This window comes from Astatotilapia calliptera, chromosome 5 (genome assembly GCF_900246225.1).
Source record: "Astatotilapia calliptera chromosome 5, fAstCal1.2, whole genome shotgun sequence".
In the NCBI taxonomy this organism is placed as follows: Eukaryota; Metazoa; Chordata; class Actinopteri; order Cichliformes; family Cichlidae; genus Astatotilapia; species Astatotilapia calliptera.
Genome location: NC_039306.1, coordinates 38588726 through 38611148, shown reverse-complemented (window position 1 = coordinate 38611148; position 22423 = coordinate 38588726). Strand labels below are relative to the sequence as shown.

Here is a 22423-nt window from a genome sequence, read left to right as displayed (position 1 = left end):
ATATTACGCGTTTCTTATTGAAGTGAAAAGGAACAGTTTGTCCCGTAATTCAGCTACAATGAAAAAGACACAAAGCTGGAGTTACTCTGTGTCTTTGCTGCACAGCTGCCTCTTCTTCTCTCATTCTCCCCCCTCCCTCTCCCGTTTCTACTTCAATCATGAAAACTGATCAATGATCAGCTGATCGGCTCTCTTGTTTGTTTATCGCTCACTTTGCGCCGAAAGAGGAAACCAGCGGATGTCGCGCTAAACAACAGCAGCACGTTTAAGCTTGATCAGCTGTTGTTAGAATTTAATATTAATTTCTAGTATCAGCTGATGTTTGCTGGTGTCACGGTCCTGGGTCTCCTGACCCAGCGTTTTTAGTTCTTTGTGATTTTTCGTATTATTGTACTTGTGTGTGATTTATTCTATGGCTTCTAGTTTTGATCCCTTGCCCTTCATGTCTCCCTGTGTGCCCCTCTGTGTATCTGTGAGCCCTCGTCTCTCCTTATGTTTTATTCCATGCTTCCCCTGCCCATTATGTCTAAGTTCTCCCCGTGCTCTCTCTTCCCCCTGTGTGCCCTCTATGTATTTATGAGCCCTCGTCCCCTTTCGTGTTTATTCCGTGTCTCCCCTGCCTGTTACGTTGGTGTTCTACTCGTGCTCTCTCTCCTCCTGTACTTCCTGTTCCACCTCTCCCGTCAGTGTTCAGTTCACCCTGCCCTGTCTCGTTATGATTATCAGTGTCACCTGTGTTCCCCGTGTGTTCCCACTTCCCTCGTTAACCCTCTGTGTATTTCTGTCTGCGTCTCCCTCTGTTCAGTGTGACGTCATCCCTCATGTTGTGTGGATCTCCCTGTGTCTCTCTGCGTATGTTAGTTTACTTTTCCCAGTTTAGTTTTGTATTTCCTATGTTCTGCCACTCCAGCATTAAAGCTGTGATTTTGAGTTCATCCCCGTGTCTGTGAGTTTTGCGTTTGGGTCCTCCTCCTGCCTGCCACACAGCCGAGCCTTGACAGCTGGAGCCACAGCTGCAAAAAAGCTGCTGGTCATGATGTCGGTTTGGATATGTGGTGAGAGGGAAACATGAAGATGAAACCAGGAGATGTCCTTACTGGATCATCAGAGCTGAACAGGTGATGGAGAAACAGGTTTACCTTTTAGGTGACATGAATGAGTTGAAGGGAAGTTATGAACTGTTTCTGAGAGACAAATAACCCCAGGATCCTTTTTTAGGTAGCTGACAGCTGGTAACTGTGCAGGGGCGGGTCTAGCAAAGTGTTGCCAGGGGGCATGTAGGGCATTAACAGGGAGAGGTGGGCACAAAGAAATACTTTTCTTTCTTATTCTCATTTAAAATGTCTAGCTTTTAAAAAATAATTATCTGAATCTTACAACAAACGATTGATAGATTGATGCATATACACCATCAGAACAGTGTACATCACTGTCACAACAGCGTTTGTTTTCATTCAAAGGCTTTATGATTTTTCCTATAATGGTGGGCCGGTCTCTAGTCAAAATGCCCGGGACGATTTTTTGTCCCAGTCCAGCTCTGTATGCAGCTCATCTGCAGTCTGGTGTTACCTACATCTTCCTATTCAGAAGGCAGAATTTCCGAGTTCTGAGTACAATCGAAAGCACCACGACTGCAGTTTTTGTGTTGGATGTAAAAGGCGCACATGATGCTGTGACGTAGGCTAGAATCATGGCAGCAGTCAATGACGGTCCAGGCGTGGGATTTCTCTCATGGAAATATGCACATTATCTTTTCCTTTCTATTGGTCGGTGGCACAGTGCACTGTGGCAAGTAAGCAAGCTAGAAGACTGGCAAAGTTATGGAAGCAACACATTAACAAGAGAATTCTGAGTAAAACCAAAGTTACTTTCCCTAGTAACTAGTTACTTTGAAAGTAACGAGTAACTTGAAGTAACTGAGTTACTTTTGAGAGAAGTAACTAGTAATGTAACTAAGTTACTATTTTAAAGTAACTTACCCAACACTGAACTCATCTTTTATTTTCACGTTGATCAGAGTTACAGAAAGAAACACACAAAACAGTCCGATCCTCTGCTCTCTGACACGTTTTACTTCAACAACATGAAAGCAACCAAAATTTCCATTAATCTGTTGGTTTCTGTTGGACTTTTTCACAGAGCTCACTGTTCAGGTTTGACTCAAGACCTAATTTCTGGAGCACTTCAGTCCTGAAACCTGCTGAAACTCTGCCATGTTCTGCTGTTTGGAACATCTTTGTTTGTATAAAGCAATAAAATAAAATCGAAAATCGTCTCTGTGAAAACCTTTGATGTGAAAACGCAAAACCAAATAGATGAGCCAGCGCTCATGTTTCCACTCTGTAAGTGGATTGGACAATTGAATATTGAAAGGTGTAAGCTTCTTCTGGGTGAGTCATAATTTGCTTTCCTGTGAGTGCTGACCTGTGAGTCTGATGGAGAACATCTGGCAGTGCATCACATAAGCTGCAGCTCCTGTGAAAGATCCAACTCGCAGAGAGCGGCGATCAGAGCCTAGCCTGGGATCCTTTTCTCCGCACTACGTCGATCACCCGTCGGGCGTTATTCACCCTTCCATCCGCTCCGCCTAAATCCATTTCATCATCAATGATGACGCGGCGCTCCAGGAGTTCATCCAGCAGCCTCCTCAGGACAGGTTCGGACACTATGTTGATAAACTGAGAGCGAAAGGCCATCAGCATCTCCTCTGCCGTGCAGTCAGCAGCGGGCTTTAACGGATCAGGACCCGGAAGACCTGAGAGAGAGAGGGGAGGACAGATTAATGCTGAGCTCAGATGTGAGCTCCAACCACAAGAGCCTCAGGCAGTGTGTGGATGTGTTTACTGTAAGCAGGACTGAGGTCACTCAGTCAGTAAATGTCTGTGTTATTGCATAGATACTTGTGTATTACACACAATGGAGAGATGCTAACTGTGTTTCATTGTTCTTGTGACAGTGACAATAAAGATAAAGAGATATTCTATTCTATTCTATTCCATGTCACACTGGACCTGAGTTTGAAGCTCTGTGTTTCACGTATAACAGTCATAGATCACGCATCCCCCTGAGTCTCACCTGAGTGTCTCCAGCTGAACTGCTGATTCAGCACATCCACCTGCACTCCCTTGCTCTGACAGCCCACCTCCTTCCTGTCCTCCTCAGGACTCTCCCACTGACAGCCCACCTCCTTCATCCTCTTCTCCTCCCTCCTGTGACCATTAACGATCATCTGGAAAACCTGCAGGGAGAACCACAGAGGACAAACTTAATGATCACATCATACAGGGCAGCTCACAGCTGCAAGACGACTGCACCACCCAGTGTTTGTGGGTGAAGAGTAGGGATGGGTACCGGTAATGGCACCGGTTCTGACATAAACGGTAGTAACCAGACCGAAAAGCAGCACACTGCTTTATTTTCGGTGCTTTTTTTCCCTGTGATGTGATACACTTCAGATTCAAATGTCAGATGTTAGAAGTTTTCAGAAAACACAGCAGCCTTGGAGAGCATGCAGAGAAGGCCAGCCCACATCAGCAGCAGTTCAGATATGCTCTGGTGAATGGCTTTCACCCGCCATTGCTGATTTCATTAGGAAACAAAATGTTTAGACTATTCTTTAGATTGACCTGATCAACAACAGCCTGTGCTCCAGACCATAGATTTCACTGAGGTGGATAATTGTTAAAAGTAATCTGCATTAAGTTTAGGGTTGCTCAAATTCAGTGCAATGACATATGAGATGAAGAATACAATGAAAATATTTAAAATAATGAAGTGCATAGGGGTACTTGACCTGTTTGAAAACCTGTCATCCTATTATGAGCCATTGTTGACATATAGAGCACACCTATAAAAACAACTAATATGCTGAACCCTGTATGAAACAGTTGAAAATTACATGATGGAGAAGCTGAATTGAATATGAAAATCTTGACCATTGTGCAAGTCTTTTCCACTGTGTGCGGCAAAGCACGGAACCACTGTGTGAGGTTGCGTTGCGGTTTCGTCTGAACTGATGAGCAAGCTACACATTATCAGAGCAGGAGCTGGCTGAGAATGCATCAGAGGGAGGGAAACAGAGCTATGATAACTCGAGCATACAGCTATCTGAGAGTTCAGTTTCTTCCTCACACCTCAGATGCGCAGCAGTTTTCCTGCATCTTGACTCATGTGTGTAGAGTGTTCATAGTATCAGCATCATGTTTTTGCTTGTTTGTTGTGTTGGGTTGAAAAATAACTAAATAAACTTGTGATCATACTTATGGATCACCATGGCACATACCATTGGCGCTGTGTAAAAGTAATTGTCTCCAACTGTGAAAGCGGTGATTCTGCAGCTCACAAGCTATCGCAGTGGACAAATAAAGAAGAGAGAGAGAGAGAGACACAAAATTTAAATTGTAGATGAAAAATAATAATAAGGAAACGGTTTTGTGTTTCTCACCCAAGAACAACTACAGTCTCACTTTCTGTTTTTAAGAAAGGAGAGTTCACAAAACAGAGAGAGAGAGATGTGTGTTGTTTTAAGCAGTTGTGGGATTATAATATTATTTTATGCCATGTTAGACCCCTAATTAAAGATTGTGAATTATTATGTAGTTTTAGTTTGCATTATTCTCCTGAATTAGAAGAAGCTGATAACTATTGCATTTGTTAAATTGGTTTGCATTACATTAGACTGCTGATTTATGGTGAATGAATGATATTGTTTTATGATGCATTATACTGCTGAGTTATAAGAAATACTGTTCGTAGAAAGTCATCGCCTTATTTGTCTGATTAGAAGAGAACAGAATATGCTGGAGTTTTCTGCCCCATCTCAGCAGGAGCAGATAAACAGGGAGCCAAGGTCGTAGCTTAGGCGCTGTGTGAGAGAAAGCATGTGAATGTTTAGGCTTTTATGATAAGGTGGGGGCACCAGAGGCTATAAGAGTTTGATCAATGCTCCACCATTTTGAGATCTGTGTTAGGTGCCGGCTGTGTGCGGACAGGGATAGGACCCAAGATGCAGACTCCAAAGACAAACTTAAACCAAAACAGCTTTAATGCTGAACGCAAACATGACATAACTGGAAAAAACTCAAAATAAACTAACACCGGTGGATGGGCAAAACACACAGCAAAATAAACGGTAGATCGCGACACGGACACAGAGAAACACAGGGCTTAAATACACAGAGGGAGCAATCAGGGAATGAATAACAGGAGGGAAACACAGCTGGGACAAATCAGAACTGACGAGACCAAAGAAGTGTAAACTGAACACACTGAGAAAAGACAGACACCTTCAAAGTAAAACAGGAAACACATAACACAGACTGAACAAAGACACAGACTCACATTCAGGCACTACAAAGGGAACAGAGACGTGGGACCAGGGCAGACACAGACACTGACTGGACGTGGAAATACAGCAGACAAGGAAGACAGCAACAAAGGAACACAGACAGAAAACCAAAACACTAACACTCTAACCAAACCCCACCCAGAGGACCTTAACTAAGAAAAACCCGTAAAGCAAAGCTAGAATATAATGAAATAACAAAATCAAATAACCAAAAACACAAGACACTGGGTCACCGACCCAGGAACCCTAACAATCTGATGCCGTCTGCGTACGGTGTCCATCTCCCACGCGTGTGATCATTAAAATCATCGTTTGACTCAACCCGGCCGGACCAGTGTTGTTATTGTGGTTTTTCCTCTTGTCTCCATCCCCAATATTTGAATCCGTAACAATTGTGACAGAGGTCTCACTCTGGAGGAAACTCTCAGCACTTTCCAGCAGCTCCTCCATTATGGAGGACGTTCCCTCACTGTAACAGGTGGAGGAGAGAGGAGAGGAAGCACAGGTGGATCCTCTGAGGAAGAGGAGCGTTCCTACAAACCACGTGATCACATGAGCAGAGGGGCGTGGCCTTCAGTGGTAGTAATAAAGGAACAGTCCACATGTTCCACTTTGAAGGCTCCAACAAAGCAGACCTGTGATCACTTTGACTCAGTATGATGGATTCTTTGGATTTGTCTTTGTTTCTCTGGCTTTTCTTGTGTGTCTGTAGCTGTGTCCCAAAACGTCGGCCGCATCCTTCGGAGGACCCGGCCTTCCTGGCCTACGTGGGCCGGGTCCTGCAAAGACCGAGAAGGCCAGAAGTGCGAGGCTGTGAAATGGGACGGTCCAGCCTTCAGATCTGTGTCACCGCTGTGTGGGTGGAGTTTAATAAACTCGCCGTCTGCTCCTTGCTATCTAAAATATTACAGGACACTGGAGTAAACTCTCGACCGTCTCACACTTCTGTTTAATCAATTTTCTGTTTGATATTTATTCAGCTGTGTGAAAATCCCGCAGGAACCCACCGATGGATTAATAAAGTTGCATTTAATCTAATAATCTAATAACTTTGATCTCAGCCAAACCGATTTACTCCGGAACAAATAAAACACAGAAAAAAGGCAAACAATTACATTTTTAAGTTATCCGAGTGACTTATGGTAAATGGCCTGTACAGCGCTTCACTTGGTCCTAAGGACCCCAAAGTGCTTCACACATCCAGTCATCCACCCATCCACACACACATCCACACACTGGTGATGGCAGCTACAGTGTAGCCACAGCCGCCCTGGGGCGCACTGACAGAGGCTGCCGGACACTGGCGCCACCCTCTGACTTATATATCATGTTTAACCAGAGTAGCCAAAGAGCGGGGTCTGAAAACGATGAAGCCGGGAGTCCGCTGCTCTCGCCGGCTGGAGTGACCATTGAACCCCCCGGCTTGCTATCGAGCGGGTGGGTAACAGACGTCTCCGAGAACGTCGGCGCACTTTTGCAAATATGCGATGTCTTGATAAACCCAGCAGATATTTGAAGTTTACACAGCTACTTTCTCCCCTTAATATATGTTAAAAGTTTATTTTGTGGCCCAGAAAGATTAAAAAGACTAATTTTGAAACTTAGTAGTGCCGCCATTGTTGGCAGCTGAAATTTGGCTGGGCCGTGCTATGAATTCTGGGATATGGTGGGCCACGAAGGACACACCCGACCCATCCTTCAAACTCGGGGAAATGAAGGACGCATTTGAAGGAGTCGAGGAATCGGGACAGCCTTCGTCGCCTGGCTGTGACGTCATCGGCCTTCAAATGCGGCCTCCGGAGGATGCAGCCGACGTTTTGGGACACAGCTTGTGTGTCTTTGTTGGTCATGTGACCTCCCAGGGACTACACATGGAAACGAGCAGTTTAGCTCAAATCTGGCAGGTTTCCATCGTCTGTTTTTGTCCTGATGTCCATGAACATGAACACTGTCCCTGTCAAACACGTCCAGATAATCTGATCCAGTGTTGTTCTTCTTCTGTGGTGTTTGTGATGGAGCAGCAGCTGCTGATCCTGATGTCCTCCACCAAGGGGGCAGCAAATTCAGCTGACTGTCATCATTTATTAAAAAGATGTAACAATGTGACATAATGCAATATAATAGTGTCAGTTACACATTGTGGGTTGCACTGTGGCCAGAATGGACATTACCTCCTGCCTAATGGAAGCTGTCAGCCATCCTGCAACCATGAATTAGATAAGCAGAAGTGAAGGGATTGTTAACAACAATTTAATAATAAAATGTAATGTGATAGTTGCACTTTATTAGCTCCCCACAATCATATGAATAATAACCATGAATGCACTGCATGCTCATAGCAAGTTCTTTAGGTTTAAAGTGAGATCCTGCTTTAAAGGGCGCTTCATCTGCTGGGAATGACATGTTTCTTCTAGTATGTAAGGCTCAGCCCATCTTACTGGGACTTACTTTTGTAGATCCACATGCTCTAAACCTGGTGCTCCATGATTGGTGCAGAAGCTTTAAGCTACTATTAACAAATAATGACCATGGACTTAGTTGTTACTACAATAACTTATCATTGAGCAACTTGTATATTTAATTTTACTTGTAAAACTATGCAAGTAGAATTGAATGGGGCACAGTGAGCTGAGCACAGGCCCACTCTGTGACACTCAGAGGTTTGTGGATATCATACTGAGAGTATTGGACACAGTGCAGCCAGCTTGCAGCCACTTTCCCACCACTTTAGCACAATGTTTACATGAGACTCAGCCACACTAATGTTCCTGGGCAGACATGTGGTGCAGCATGGCTGATGGCACTGTACCTGCAGCTGTCATGGACAAGAACCACTCAATACCTCACCCAAGCCAAGCCTGTGCTGATGTTGTGATCTGAGACCGAGACACTAACCCAGGATCAGGATATGATGTTGTGAGAGTTTCACTAAGAATTAGCTCTGATTACAAGATTTCCATCTATCGTAACTCTAATTTGTATTTACTTCAGTTTGTTCATCTTGGAGCTGTGTGCAGCTGAGGACAGTCTTATTATTACCAGGTGAGGATATGTAACAGCCACAGTCTGTAGAGATGATGTCACCATGGAGTGGTGATGTCACTGGAGCTGCCAATATGTGCTCCAGCCAAAGCTACACCAGAGGGTTGTGCTGTGTAACAGGTTGGTGCAGGTGGTGTTATCTACATTTGAACATTAGGCAACAGTCTCATGAAGACACTTTCTATTGTTCACTAAAGACCAACAATAACAGAGACAAAGGGAGAGCAGCAGAACTAGTGCTAACAATTAGCACTGCTAGCCTGCCCACCAACACCAGCTAATGTTCTAAAAACGATGATCAATGATTTTGCTGTAACGGCTCCAGCTGTCTGAGTCAGGGACACGTTGGAGATGAAGTGAGTGATCCAGTGACAAAGGTTTGGAAACCTGCAGTCAGCTGAGACTAAAGGAGTCACCTGACCGAGAGACCAAATGTTTCACTGAGAACGTCCAGATGAACAGAATCAACCTTTGGGATAATCTGTTCCACACATCCATGTTTCACTTACTGCATTATATTTCCTCATTGCTGTGCACACAGGCCTGTGGCTTATAACCAACTCCAAGTTCAGACTCAGAGGCTGCTGAAGCTGTTTTCTGGAACAGAGACGTGTTGGATATAAAACCAACTCTTCTTTATGTGTCAGCACTGAGGAAAGGAGCAGCTTCGTTTCTAAGTGTATGAAGGACTGTAGCAGTGTGTGTGTGAGCTTTATTTCACAGACAGAACCATGTCAAAAACACAACTTCAGGTAAAAACAATACAAAATCAAAGAGTCTGATCAGAAGGATTAAACAGAGGAGTGTGGGACTGTTTTTAACAGACAGCAGGTTAAGCCAGGCTGGAGGAGTAAACTGAGCCTTGGTGTGAGCAGCAGTGTGTTTGACAGGAAGCTGAGATAAACAGTCTGGAGCCCATTTAGTGCTTCATATGAAAGTGTGAGGATTTTAAAGCAAATCTAAAATCAAGCAGGAGTCAGTGTGAGAATGATTTGTGCTTTTCCTCAGTCAGATGCTGGGAGTTTCAGTTCATCCATGTTCAGCGTGCTGTGCTTTGTGTAACAGGAGAATATGACAGTATAAATCAAGTCTTCATGTCACTGAAAGCCTCCACAGTCTGCTATGGAGGTGCATCAGTTTGGATTTACAAGAAGAACATTTCTTAAACCTGCCACAAGATGGCGCTCCAACAGAAGGGATGTCCACAGTGTAACACAGACACACACATACTGTGTGAATGTGTGAGTGAATGGGCTTTCAACACAAGGCTTCTGCTGCTACCTTTAATTACATAATTAGCTAACAAGAACAAACTGTTAATTACCACCAAAGAACGGCTCCAGATTTTAGCTGCTGACCATTTTGTGAAACGTTGATTACATCAGCTTATTGTTGATTTTTCAACCTTAATATCAGCTGCTTTAAAGGAGCCTCGTTCTCTCGCAGTAACAGTTTTCTTCACTAGATGCAGTGCAGGCACAGTCTGTGTTTCTAAACTACACACTAATGTTCATTGTTGTGCAGCTAAATCCTCCCTCTGGATGGGAAGAATCCCTGTCAGGCTTCAAACACCTGGCTTGGTGTTCTGGAGCTAATGTGTCACCTGTGAGGACTCTGAGATGAACACACAGCAGACACTTCAGTTCTCCGTCTGTGTGTCCTCAGTTTCCCAGCATGCCTTGGCTGTGGTGGTGGAGGTGAATGAGGGGGAACATGCTGCTCTGTCAGCACTCAGGTTTCATACCTGGTGATCTCAGAGGACAAAGCGGCGTTACAGCAGCGCACGTTGATGAGACCTGATGCTCTGAACAGTTCAGACTTCAGCCTCACTCTGAGAAAACAAACGACTGACTGTCAGCAGCAACTACACCTGCTCCATCAGTGACGGAGAGAAGAACTGAGACTGAGAGACATACAGCTGCAGGTCAAAGGTCAGAAACGCCCGCTCTTTGTACGGGTCAGGAGTTAGTACTGCAGAGGTCAGAGGTCAGCTTGCTGACAAACCATTTGAAACAGTTTGGAGCTAAAAGCACAACAGCAGAGGAAAGAAGAGACACTGCAGAGATGATGCAAAATATTGTGTTTTGTTCTCAGCTGTCAAAAAGTGTAACACACGTGTTCCAGCACAGCCTTTGTGTACTTTCACTTCTCCATACTGTCCATTGGAAATCCTGTTTGTTACTTTTTGATTTCAGTCCATGTGTCCAAAGCAAACTTCTGTCCCACACTTTCTCTGCTGACTCTTCACCGATGCTCAGATGATCTCAGATGATTTCACCAGAACTCATCAAAATTCGGGCTCCACAGAAACCCAGACGTCACTAAACAAGCGTAACAAGCAAAGTGAAAACTGGTCGTTCAGCTTTATTGACCAAAGATAAGCTCACATGTCACCTCATGACACAGACACTTATTTCCACAGCATGCACGAGGACTGACAATAAGTGTCTATAAAGCCACTTCTATCTGCCACACCTGTGCTTCTGTCATGGTTGCTCTCCTCTCACTCTGTCATTTATCCACAGTCTGCCTCCCTCTGCTCCGTCAGCTGACGTCCTCTCTACACCACCTGCTGTGTTTTATCCTGCAAAAACACATTTAAGAAGTGTTGCACCGAGTAACGGGAGGAACTGGTATAAAATACATTTAAAGGAGGTGGTGCCGAGTGCTGTGACTGGGGTCCCACCACTGACATCACGGGTGGAGGACATGTTGGAAAACTGCTACAAAGTGCTGTGCAGCCAGCAGAGCTTACAGTCTGTCCTGTGTGTCATACAGGCTCTCACACTTAGTCCATAGAGATGCTTCCTTTTGTTTGTTTTAAGGTTTAAATGGATTTGTTGAATGTGTTTCTTTTCATCAGTACTGCCATTTAGTTGTGTAAATGTGCATGTTAGAAGTGTGAAGAGGTTTTGTGTTTAGAAATGTATAGAAACCAATCATTTACTGACAGCATGTCTGATGGAAATAAGTGCAGATTATGTATGAAGTCTAACTGCACACAGTAACTGTGTTACAATAAGGACTTAACAGCGCCCTCTGCTGGAGTGTTTCAGTACTGCGCTAACTAGAATAAACCACCTCCTCCTCCTCCTCACACCACCTGCTACAGCTCTACTCTTCTATGACTACAGTCATCCACAGCACTGATGTGAGGTCACATGGTTCATATGTAAGGAGCACAGCTGACCTCAGGTCAGTTTAATGACTGTGAAATGCTGTGGAAATGAGATCAGGAGGAAATCATGATTATTATTATTTAATAAACGCTCACATTAATGTGGGCTTATTTGTTTCATATTAGAAACATTAGTTGAGTGTTTTTAGTATAAAATGGTGAAAGTCCCTCTTTTTGCTCCTCCCCTCACCTGTGGATGGACGGTGCTGTTACCGTGGTGACAGCATGTCCACCCCCACTGAAGATCTCAGTCACTGTGAAACATAGAAAGCTGCTTGTGTGGCCTCTGCCTCACATGTAGATACAGCTACAGGTTTCTCTGTCAGTCAGACTGAAACAGTGTCCTGATGCTGCATCATTCAGCTCTGTGCCCCAGTCAGCATCACTGGGAGCTACCAGTGTTTCTGCCCTTTTCCTGTAACACTACACTCAGCACAGGCTCAGCTGGTATCCAGTGTTGGACTTTGGCTTCAGCTGCTGTGATAGATCCTCTAACATAGTTTTCTTTGACTTCTTCAAATGCAGCTGAACTCCAGCTGGTATTTTCTTGGACTTTGCAGCTGTTTCTGGTCATCAGTTCATTCCTGCAAACCTCTGAAGCTGAACAACAATGATGCTGCATTGCTGGCTAATCCCAAAAGGTTGATTCTGTTCATCTGGACGTTTTCAGAAACGTTTGCTCGCTGATCAGGTGACTTCTTCAGTCTCAGCTGACTGCAGCTTTACAAGCTTACAAACAGCACATTTGCACAATGACTGAAAGCAGCAGCACCTGATATATATGATACTAATATAATACATATACATATATAATCCATACTAATGATGAAGGAACTGAGCTCACAGTCCATTGTTCATTCAGTGAACTACTCAGTTTATTTTGGGCCTCAGAAATGCTCACTCTGTTTGTACATCACTGTCAGCAATAGACTCATTCTGCTGTGTGGACAGGAACACATGTGACATCACTTCCTGTTTGTTTGTGACTGAAGAAGTTTACAAGGAATCATTTAGAAGAGTTTCAAACATCAACTGATTGAATCCATGAATCTGAAAACGTGTTTGTGAGTGAAAGAGACAGACATGTACAGACTGAACTATCTGTTCAACAGTCAGAGTGTTTCTGTAACAGGAGACACTCTTTACACTCCACTCAGCACAGGGACACTGAGGAACCAGGAGTCCAGACTGTAAACCCAGGATAAAGAGTTTGAGTGAATGTGGTGTTGAAGGTGTGGAGGTGGATCAGAGTGTCAGAGGAGACTCTGTAGAAGGACAGAGTGCCAGCAGGACAGTCCACATACACTGCTGCTCTGTTAGAGACAGAGGAGGAGGAGGAGGAGGAGGAGGAGGAGATGGATGTTTATATCTTATTGTGCCAGACAGACTGAGGACCATTATAATCACAGTACAGACTCCAGGACTGATCATTGTATCCAAACAAACAGTCATAACTGTCTCCTTTCCTTCTGATGCTTCTGTAACTCACTGATATAAAAACGTCTCCTCTCCACTCGACCTCCCAGTAACAGCGACCAGTCAGACCATTTCTACACAGCAGCTGAGGACGAACATCAAATCTGTCTGGATGATCAGGATATGACTGAACCTCCCACACATGTGTCACCTTCCTGTTGTTGTCAGACAGTTGGAGCTTTGTGTTCACTGTGTTTGTGTCGATTGTGAGTTGACAGGAATCTGATGGAGAGAACAAACACAATCCAGCTGCAGTTATTGATCCATCATCTGTTCATTGATTGACACTTTGATGATGACTCCTGACATGATGAAGATGGTTGAATGTGTGCTGCTTTGTTTTCATGAATCCCATTAAAAACACACTTACACTTCCTCAGACCTGGTCTCAACCATCGGACTCCAGCAGGCTCCACCCTGAAAGGAGGAGGGGGGTCAGAGCAGCACAGTCAGCATGCACACATGGACATTACATGGCTCTCACACACACACTGTTACACACTGATAAAGGAACCGTCCAACATTTTCACAAACACACTTCAATCCATACGTGGATCAAACTGCCGATGATTGGACTGATCCTAGATCAGTACATCACTGTACTGAATGAAATACAAACTGTGGCCTTCATCATCTTTATATCTCCTGTTTAGGTGGAAAGGACACCTCCCTGCCTTTGCTGCCAGCTGGTTTTCTCCTCTTGGAAACACATTTAACGTGGCTGACACTTTATTAGGTACACAGTGGCCACTGTCTCAGGTACAGTTCACCTGTGACCTAATAAAGTGGCGGTCACTTGTTTACGAGCCATCTCCCTTCAGCTTTTTTAGCCGACCTGTTTACCTCCAACTTTGCATCAGCAGCAGCGAGCCACAGACCGAGTCCGGCAGGAGCAACAATCCCACCACAACTTCTCCAGAAACGACCTCGTCTGGTTTCATTATTTTATTTCCACACAGAACAGACTGGATGTTATCAGCACACAGACATCACATGAACTTGTGCATTACAACATGTTAGTGGATTATCCACCAATAAATGAGGAGATGTTGGACGTGTTAACAGATGACAGATTAGGCCTGGGTCTGTGGTACTGTTAGCAAACAGAATATTAACCAGGAACAGCTCCTTCATTTCCATCATTTAAGCTGGCTAATACAAACCACACCTCATCTCCTAATGCACTGAGCTTTCCTTATCTCTGACTCTGACTGACTGCTGGCTCCATGGTGTTCCTCCCCCTGCTGAGAAGCTGCAAACAGCTGCCTTCTTTGCATCACATACATCAGTCTGTCCACTGTCAGTCTTTCCATGACTTTCCCTGGATGAGGTGTTAGAGCTGTAGGCCTGTAACCTGTGGTCGTAGTGGGGTCTTTCCCTGCTTTCACAGTTCTTTCCAGCTTCCTGATATATTCTATTATAGAAGAGCAGCAGAGCCTCCTCTAACTGCTTCATCATGATGTAACACACCTGATCCTCCCCAGGTGAAGTCATTTCACGCATTTAAGAGCTGCTTTGAATTCAAACATTACATTAGAACTATCCTCCTCTCCAGGATTTTCCTGATTTAACATTTCAATATGATTCATTTTTGTTCTCTCACATCTGCCGTCATCACTTCAATTATTCCCACTGTGGATTTGATCAGGTTGTTTGCCCAGCAACTCTACATTTTCCCATCCATACTACCTGTAGCTCATTAACACTATTAATACTGGAAACTGCTGTTGAAACCTGATGGTGACACTTTCTGGTGAAGAAGTGAATTGCAGTAACAGGACTGGCTGGCTTATGATACACTGGACATTTCCATCAGTGCGTTTATGAAGCCACTGTAAGTAATAACAGGTTTATTACCTGTCAGGACCTTTGTGGATATTAGTTTATTGCATGGCCTGTTAATGTGTGTCGAGAGGAGTTGTTGTTGAAGCTAACAGCATCATTATTATTGTAACTGTTTAACAGGTGTTATGTAAACTACATTTATATTTCATTGTGGGAGAATCAAAAGTGCTTTGTTTTCTCTGCTCACAGACAACACAGATACACGCATGTATATTCAGCCCACGTCCAGCTCTGCATGCACTCCTTCTGCTCCGTTTCTATAGAGAATAAACAGTTTAACACAATCATTCTCCATTGTTTTCAACTCAACCAGCTGCATTTAATGAAGGAGTTTGAATTTACTGCAGTATTCCTGCCAAGACATCCTTTTAGTTTTCCTAACTGTTTCCTCTGATGCTCGTTGCTATTTTTCCCTCAATGCAAATTCATGCTAAGCTCCTCCATATCCATCCCTGTTTCTAAACCTATAATGATTGCTTTAATGTGTCTTTGGGCTAATTATGAGTCTGTCCACATGTTTGTAGTTCCCCACTTGCTTTGGTTTCTTAGCTCTGATTCTCTGAAATTTATCCTGGAAATCATTTACTGGCATCTCTCCCTCTCACTTCCACTATCCCCAGAATACCAGTGTATTCATCTCCTGGTTTATCATATGGCCTCTTTACATTTTCTCCAATCGTCCCTGTTTCTAGAGTCTCGTCCCATCTGCAGGTAGTCCAAGAGAAACTGCCTCTGCCATTTTTCTTCTTCTTAATCATTGAGTTTTCTCTTCATTTTCTCCATTGGGTCTTCTTAGACTCACTTTCCAGAAAGCAGCAACATTTTTTGTGCCCCATTTTTCAAATTGTGCATCTTACTTCAGCTTAATGTGTTTACTGTTTTGTTTTTACACAGGTCATGTAAAAGAAATCCTACCAGAGACTCGACAAAGCTGAACTGAAAGACAGCATGGGCAATAAATCAGAGCAGCACAGAACTTAAGCACACATATATAAGGTGATTTAACAAATCATGTCTGTTGTAAATGAGTAAGCCATTTATCGACCTGACTCAGGTTTTAAAATCATCATCAGAAAAGACTGAATCCTGACCTGAGAATTCCAAGTGTACACTTTGGACTTTCCACTGCAGAAAACAGAAGCTTCACTCCTGAATCCTGCAGGTTGTTGTTACCCAGGTCCAACTCTGTCAGACTGGAGGACTGGGAGCTCAGGACTGAGGACAGAGCTTCACAGCTTCTGTCTGACAGGTTACAGCCACTCAGTCTGAAAGAATGATGACAAGAAGACATGAAACACTTGTGTTAAAGTATATTCATGGTGCCATGAGGAGCTACTACATTTACAATATTTCAACACTGTTTCAGAACATGCTGGAATCCTTATTGCCTCACGTTACAAAAGTCAAATGTGGGAGTTTACTGTGACTTGCATGGATTCATTAAAAAAAAAAACATACACACAATGTTAATTTTTTCCAAATGAAATTGATTAAATGATGTTAATTGATGAAAAAAAAATTGATATTGCTTGATCTGACCTCAGCGTTTCCAATTTGCAGCATTGACTCTTCATTCCAGCAGACAGAAGCTTTAGTCCTGAATCCTGCAAGTTGTTGTTAACCAGGTCCAACTCTGTCAGACGGGAGGACTGGGAGCTCACCACTGAGGACAGCGTTTCACAGCTTCTGTCTGACAGGTTACAACCACTCAGTCTGAAAAAATGATGACAAGAAGATATGAAACACTTGTGTTAAAGTATATTCATGGTGCCATGAGGAGCTACTAAATTTACAATATTTCAACACTGTTTCATGACACGGTGGAATCCTTGTTGCCTCATGTTACAAAAGACAAATGTGGTAGTTTACTGTGACTTGCATGGATTCATTTAAAAAAAAACCATATACACAATGTTAATTTTTTCCAAATGAAATTGATTAAATGATGTTAATTGATAAAAAAAATAATCGATATTGCTTGATCTGACCTCAGCGTTTCCAGTTTGCAGTATTGACTCTGCATCCCAGCAGACAGAAGCTTCACTCCTGAATCCTGCAGGTTGTTGTTACCCAGATCCAGCTCTGTCAGAAGGGAGGACTGGGAGCTCAGGACTGAGGACAGAGCTTCACAGCTTCTGTCTGACAGGTTACAACCCCTCAGTCTGAAAAAATGATGACAAGAAGATATGAAACACTTGTGTTAAAGTATATTCATGGTGCCATGAGGAGCTACTACATTTACAATATTTCAACACTACAACACTACACAATACAAAAAACTTGAATTTTACAGTGTTTATTTATCGAAAAGAAAAAAAAAAAAAGCTAAATGTCACCGTTAATATTGTCTGGCCGGAAACAGCGGGGGTGTCCAAATTCACAGGCTGCATCCACCTGAGGACCCAGCCTTCGCGGTCTAAGTGGGCCGTGTTCTCGGAAAGCCGGGTAGGCTGGAAGTGAGTGACTGTGAAATTGGACGAGCAGAATTACGTCACGAGCTCTCTCGGTGGACTGGCACTCAGCCGTCTGCTCCTTGCTATCTAAAATATAACCGGACGTTGGCGTAAATTCTCGACCATCTCACACTTCTGTCAGTTTTCTATTTGACATTTATTCAGGTGTGTGAAAACCCCAGAGGAATTCTCCTGAGGGATTAATAAAGTTTTATTTAATCTAATCTAATAACTTTAATCTCAGCCAAACCAATTTACTCAAACACATAAAACAGTGAAAAAAGCCAAACAATAACATTTTTAAGTTATCTAAGTGACTTATACATCATGTTTAACCTGAGTAGCAAAAGTCCGCGGGGGTTTGCTGTTCTCACCGGCTCAGATATTTGAAGTTTACCCAGCGACATTCTCGCCTGAAAATATGTTAAAAGTTTATTTTGTGACCCAGAAAGAGTAATAAGAGCAATATTAAAACTAAGTAGCTGCAGCCATTGTTGGAAACTGGAATTGGCTGGGCCACGCTATGAATTCTGGGATATGGTTTTTCTATTTTGTTTTCCTGGTGGAAAATCAGGAGAATTCCAGGAGAATGGTGGCTCCGGGAGATTTTCGGGAGGGGCACTGAAATTCAGGATTCTCCCGGAAAAATCGGGAGGGTTGGCATGTATGTTTCCAGGACATGCTGGAATCCTTATTGCCTCATGTTACAAAAGTCAAATGTGGCAGTTTACTGTGACTTGCATGGATTCATTAAAAAAAAAAAAAAAAACATACACACAATGTTAATTTTTTCCAAATGAAATTGATTAAATGATGTTGATGAAAAAAAAAATCGATATTGCTTGATCTGACCTCAGCGTTTCCAGTTTGCAGTATTGAGTCTTCATCCCAGCAGACAGAAGCTTCACTCCTGAATCCTGCAGGTTGTTGTTACCCAGATCCAGCTCTGTCAGACGGGAGGACTGGGAGCTCAGGTCTGAGGACAAAGCTTCACAGCTTCTGTCTGACAAGTTACAACCACTCAGTCTGAAATCAAGCGGGAAGGGAGAGAAGATCAACCAAACAAATCAGAGCTTTATTACTTTTTTTGTTGTTTTTAAGCAGAAATCAGTGAGGTGCTGGTAGATTCTGTTCCTTTGGTTTATTACCCAATAACACACACATACACTAATATTTGTGACGTTTGTAATAGCAGCATTTACAATGCAAATCAACAGCGATCACAGATTGAAGGGGCCTGAATAAAACTACAAGGCAGTGATTTTTAAGATGACCTGTTCTTCCAATTTCCAACAATTTCCATTTCTCCAACCTTACAGTTAAAAATAATTCTTTATCTCATACTGAATCTTGGTGCACCTCCCCCCAGTTTATTAAAATGGAGTGGTACTGAAGTTGCTGTAAGTGATGTGTGATGCCACTGATTTCCTTTCTGATCCAATACAAAGTAAAATTCAGGCTGGTATCTGCGATACTGATGAAAACTATTCCTTCAGAATCAATACAAGACATCATAAGAAAATATGATGTTTTGTATAACATAAAAAGCCTGAATTTTAAAATATTCAGTTAATAATCAAAAACAGATGTGACTGAAAATAATAAAACTGAGAAACATTTTATGGCCATTGCTACGGGCCATTCGATCCTTTTACAACCATTGCAAGAGCTTGGTTGGCATAGCCGGCAATAAGTTGGATAGTAATAAGTCCGGTGGGTGATGGGCTCCACCAGGGCTGCCCTTTGTCACCGATTCTGTTCATAAATTTTATGTTTAAAGGCTGTATCAAAAGTTCATTCAAGTTACAATATTGTGGTCAAAAGTTCTCCTTTTTTCTTTTATACTATACAACTACGCTGGCTCATGGTTTTAGGACATGGATCTGTCATGGAAGAAATCTATGACCACGTTTAAATTTTAAAAATAAACATGAGTACAAATGTACTCACAGAGCTTTGGTGGAGGCTTTGACCACTGGCAGCAGCCTCAGAAGAGCCTCCTCTGAAGCAGAGTATTTCGTCAGGTCAAACACATCCAGATCTTCTTCTGATGACAGTAAGATGAAGGTCAGAGCTGACCACTGAGCAGGAGACAGTTTACCTGTAGAAAGACGTCCAGGGGCCCGTTCTTCGTACCTCGCTAAGTAGGTTAGCCGGATTAGATTGTTGACGATTTCGCGTGATCCTGGATCAGTCGGTTCCCCGAAGCTCATCCGGGACTTGCTGTCATAGCAACAGAGCCGTAAGCGTAAACCTGCTCGGGAGCAGGTTTACTTTATGTAAACAGGATTAGATCGCGGCCACGCAGGTATGTCCGCTTCATTTATACGAAAGCAACAGCGATATTTTTCCACTGTTTCACCATAAATAAATATTATCAATGCAACTAAAGATAATGCAGCACTTGATCCTTTTATTGATGTCACACAGATACATACAGGTCATTTCCTAAAAAAGGGAAATGTACTATTAACATTCTATTACATGTATGTGATTATTTCAGATGTAATTCATATTTCAGAGTAGTAATTGTAAATTACTTCGTGTAATCAAGATGAGAGACCACGGCTATAAAAGCGAAGGTGGATTTGGGAAGCCTGTCGCAGCCATGTCCTGTCCGTATACGCGACCAACCCATTGCGGAAGGTGCAAGATTGATAAGGAGAGTCCTCAGAATTCAGCGTATATTGCGGGACAGACAGGATCCTTTAGCTCAGCGCGACAGTGTGCTCATAGAGAGATATCGATTTTCCCGTGAGGGTATTATTTACTTAACCAACTTGTTGACGAGGGGGTGCAGGACCACCACCTGTCTTTTTTTCCTCTGCCCTTTTCTTGGTTGCTGTTATGAACAAACTAACAGAGTATTACAGGCCAGTATTACCTTGCCAAGAGACGCAAAGCAATCTAAGAGATAAATATTACCATTCTGTAGAATACTCCTGTATTCCACTTTTACTTGTTCCCATGTTCTTGTGGGTCCTGTTGTGGCTCTAATGTGAAAGGGGATATAATATAACATATTATAATATAATATAATGCCATATGATATTGGACAATATAGTGTCATATGATAGATCTACCCTACCGCCTACTGGTGTTGGCCAGAGGGGCCGATGGCACGATATGGCAGCCTGGCTACAACCGTAGCTGCCTCCACCAGTGTGTGAATGTGGGAGTTAATGAATAGTGGTATCGTAAAGCGCTTTGGGTGCCTTGGAAAGCGCTATATAAATCCAATCCATTATTATTATTATTATTAAATTACCTACGAGTTTGATTTGTCAGCGACTTTCTGCCAGCCCTCTCTCCTTGCTTTTGCAGCCTTTGCAGTGTTCTCTTGCGTTTTAATTAAACTCTGAAACTCCTGAAATCCCTCAATCAAGAGTTCTTGCTCTGCTGCCGGAAAATACCGAGCACGCCCCTTGGACATTTTCGCCGACCAATCAGCGGGTTGCCGATCAATGTTTCTACTATCGATGCGTAGCCCCTTTTACGACACCCAGTGATGTCACATTCCTGCGTCCAGCTGTAGTAATCGTCAACAGCAGGTGTGTTCGGGGAACCGGATTAGCGAGCTCACGGTTAGCGCGATGATTTGATCTTGGATGTGTCATTTGATCTTGGATGTAGTAAGCGACGTACGAAGAACGGGCCCCTGATCTCAGGGACTGTTGGATCTCCTCTGTTAGAGTTTGTATTGTTGATTGTTATTTATGCTTAGAAATATTTAACCATAGATGCTTAGAGGTGTATAATCAATTGTGTAGTGATAAGTTGTGTGATCTTTAACAGGCTACAGAGGCTTGGTGTGCATTCCACACCTACATCCTGGGAGCATGAGAGAGGTCATACCTTCTCTTATTGTTTTATGGTAGGATTAACCTAGCTACGTCTGTTTTAGTCTAAGTGCTTTTCTGTTTAGATGAACTGCTGGACTTCCTCACCGGGGGGGGTCTAGTCTACCCTCTTCCTGACCAAGGATGTTTGACCCTTTGATCAGCAACACACACACACACACACACACACACACACACACACACACACACACACAGAGGCAAGGTACTCTTTGTTTGTATGTAGACGTCGTATGTTAATGAACCTATGCATATTCATGTAACCTCAATAAAAGGACAGTGTATGGGAGGACGGACGAGAGCTACTGGGGTCAAGCGAAGGAACGGCGTTTGTCTGGTTCTCTCCCGTGCACGAGTACCATGAAGAAGTTTGCCTACTTGCGTCTTGCTTGCAGTGTAATTATATTGTCTTAACGTTCCAGCGAATAGGTTTATGCTACAAACCTAACATTAATTGGTCCTTCGATGCCGGAGCCCTGGAATCGCATTCACCGAGGGGAGGAGAGGCACGCTGAAAGACTGACGTCAGCCAGGAAGTTCCTGTGGATTCGCTGTATGTCTTTTCTCCTCGATGAATGGCGATTGGCGGGATTCGAGGCTGATATTACACGCTAAGCAACACCGAGTAAGTTTAGAGTCCAACTCTATAACTGTACGTCTTCGCCGCTCAGTGGGGCGTTGTCCGTGGCCGCTTAGTGGGGCTAAAATTACGTCTTCGCCGCTCAGTGGGGCGTTGTCTGTGGCCGCTCAGTGGGGCTAAAATTCGCGGTCTAAGTGGGGCGATGTACAAAGCCGCTCAGTGGGGTTTTTTGTACAGAAGCATTAAGTCGCAGAGTTGCGCAGTTCGAACTTTTTTTGGTTCGCCGTCTTAGTGGGGCGAAATACAGACCGCTGTGTGGGGTACTGTAGTGAGTTCTCCACCGCTCAGTGGGGTGTTGAGAAGTTCCGCGGGGTCCAGATTGTGCTGGACAGTAGGCCTATTTTGTGTTGTTTTTGTTGTCGTCGTCGTCGTTGTTGTTGTTGTGTGGGTGTGTGCGGAGCAGAACATGTGGTCTGTGACACCGACTGTTGTTGTTATCATGGGTTTCTATGCAACCAAGAGTGAGTCGGAGGGAGACAGACGTTTGTGCTGGACTTTGCTCCTGGCAGCACAAAGTATTTATGTAAAAAAGAGAGAGAGCGACGGCTCCACAGCTGCGCGGGTTCACGCGAGCGCGGTCACGCG

At 43.5% G+C, this 22423-nt stretch overlaps 1 pseudogene; it reads right to left on the bottom strand.

Annotated features, from left to right (window-relative positions):
• Nucleotides 1-12668: 12668 nt before the first annotated feature.
• Nucleotides 12669-22423, bottom strand: part of LOC113023103 (NLR family CARD domain-containing protein 3-like) — a 37022-nt pseudogene continuing 27267 nt past the window's right edge.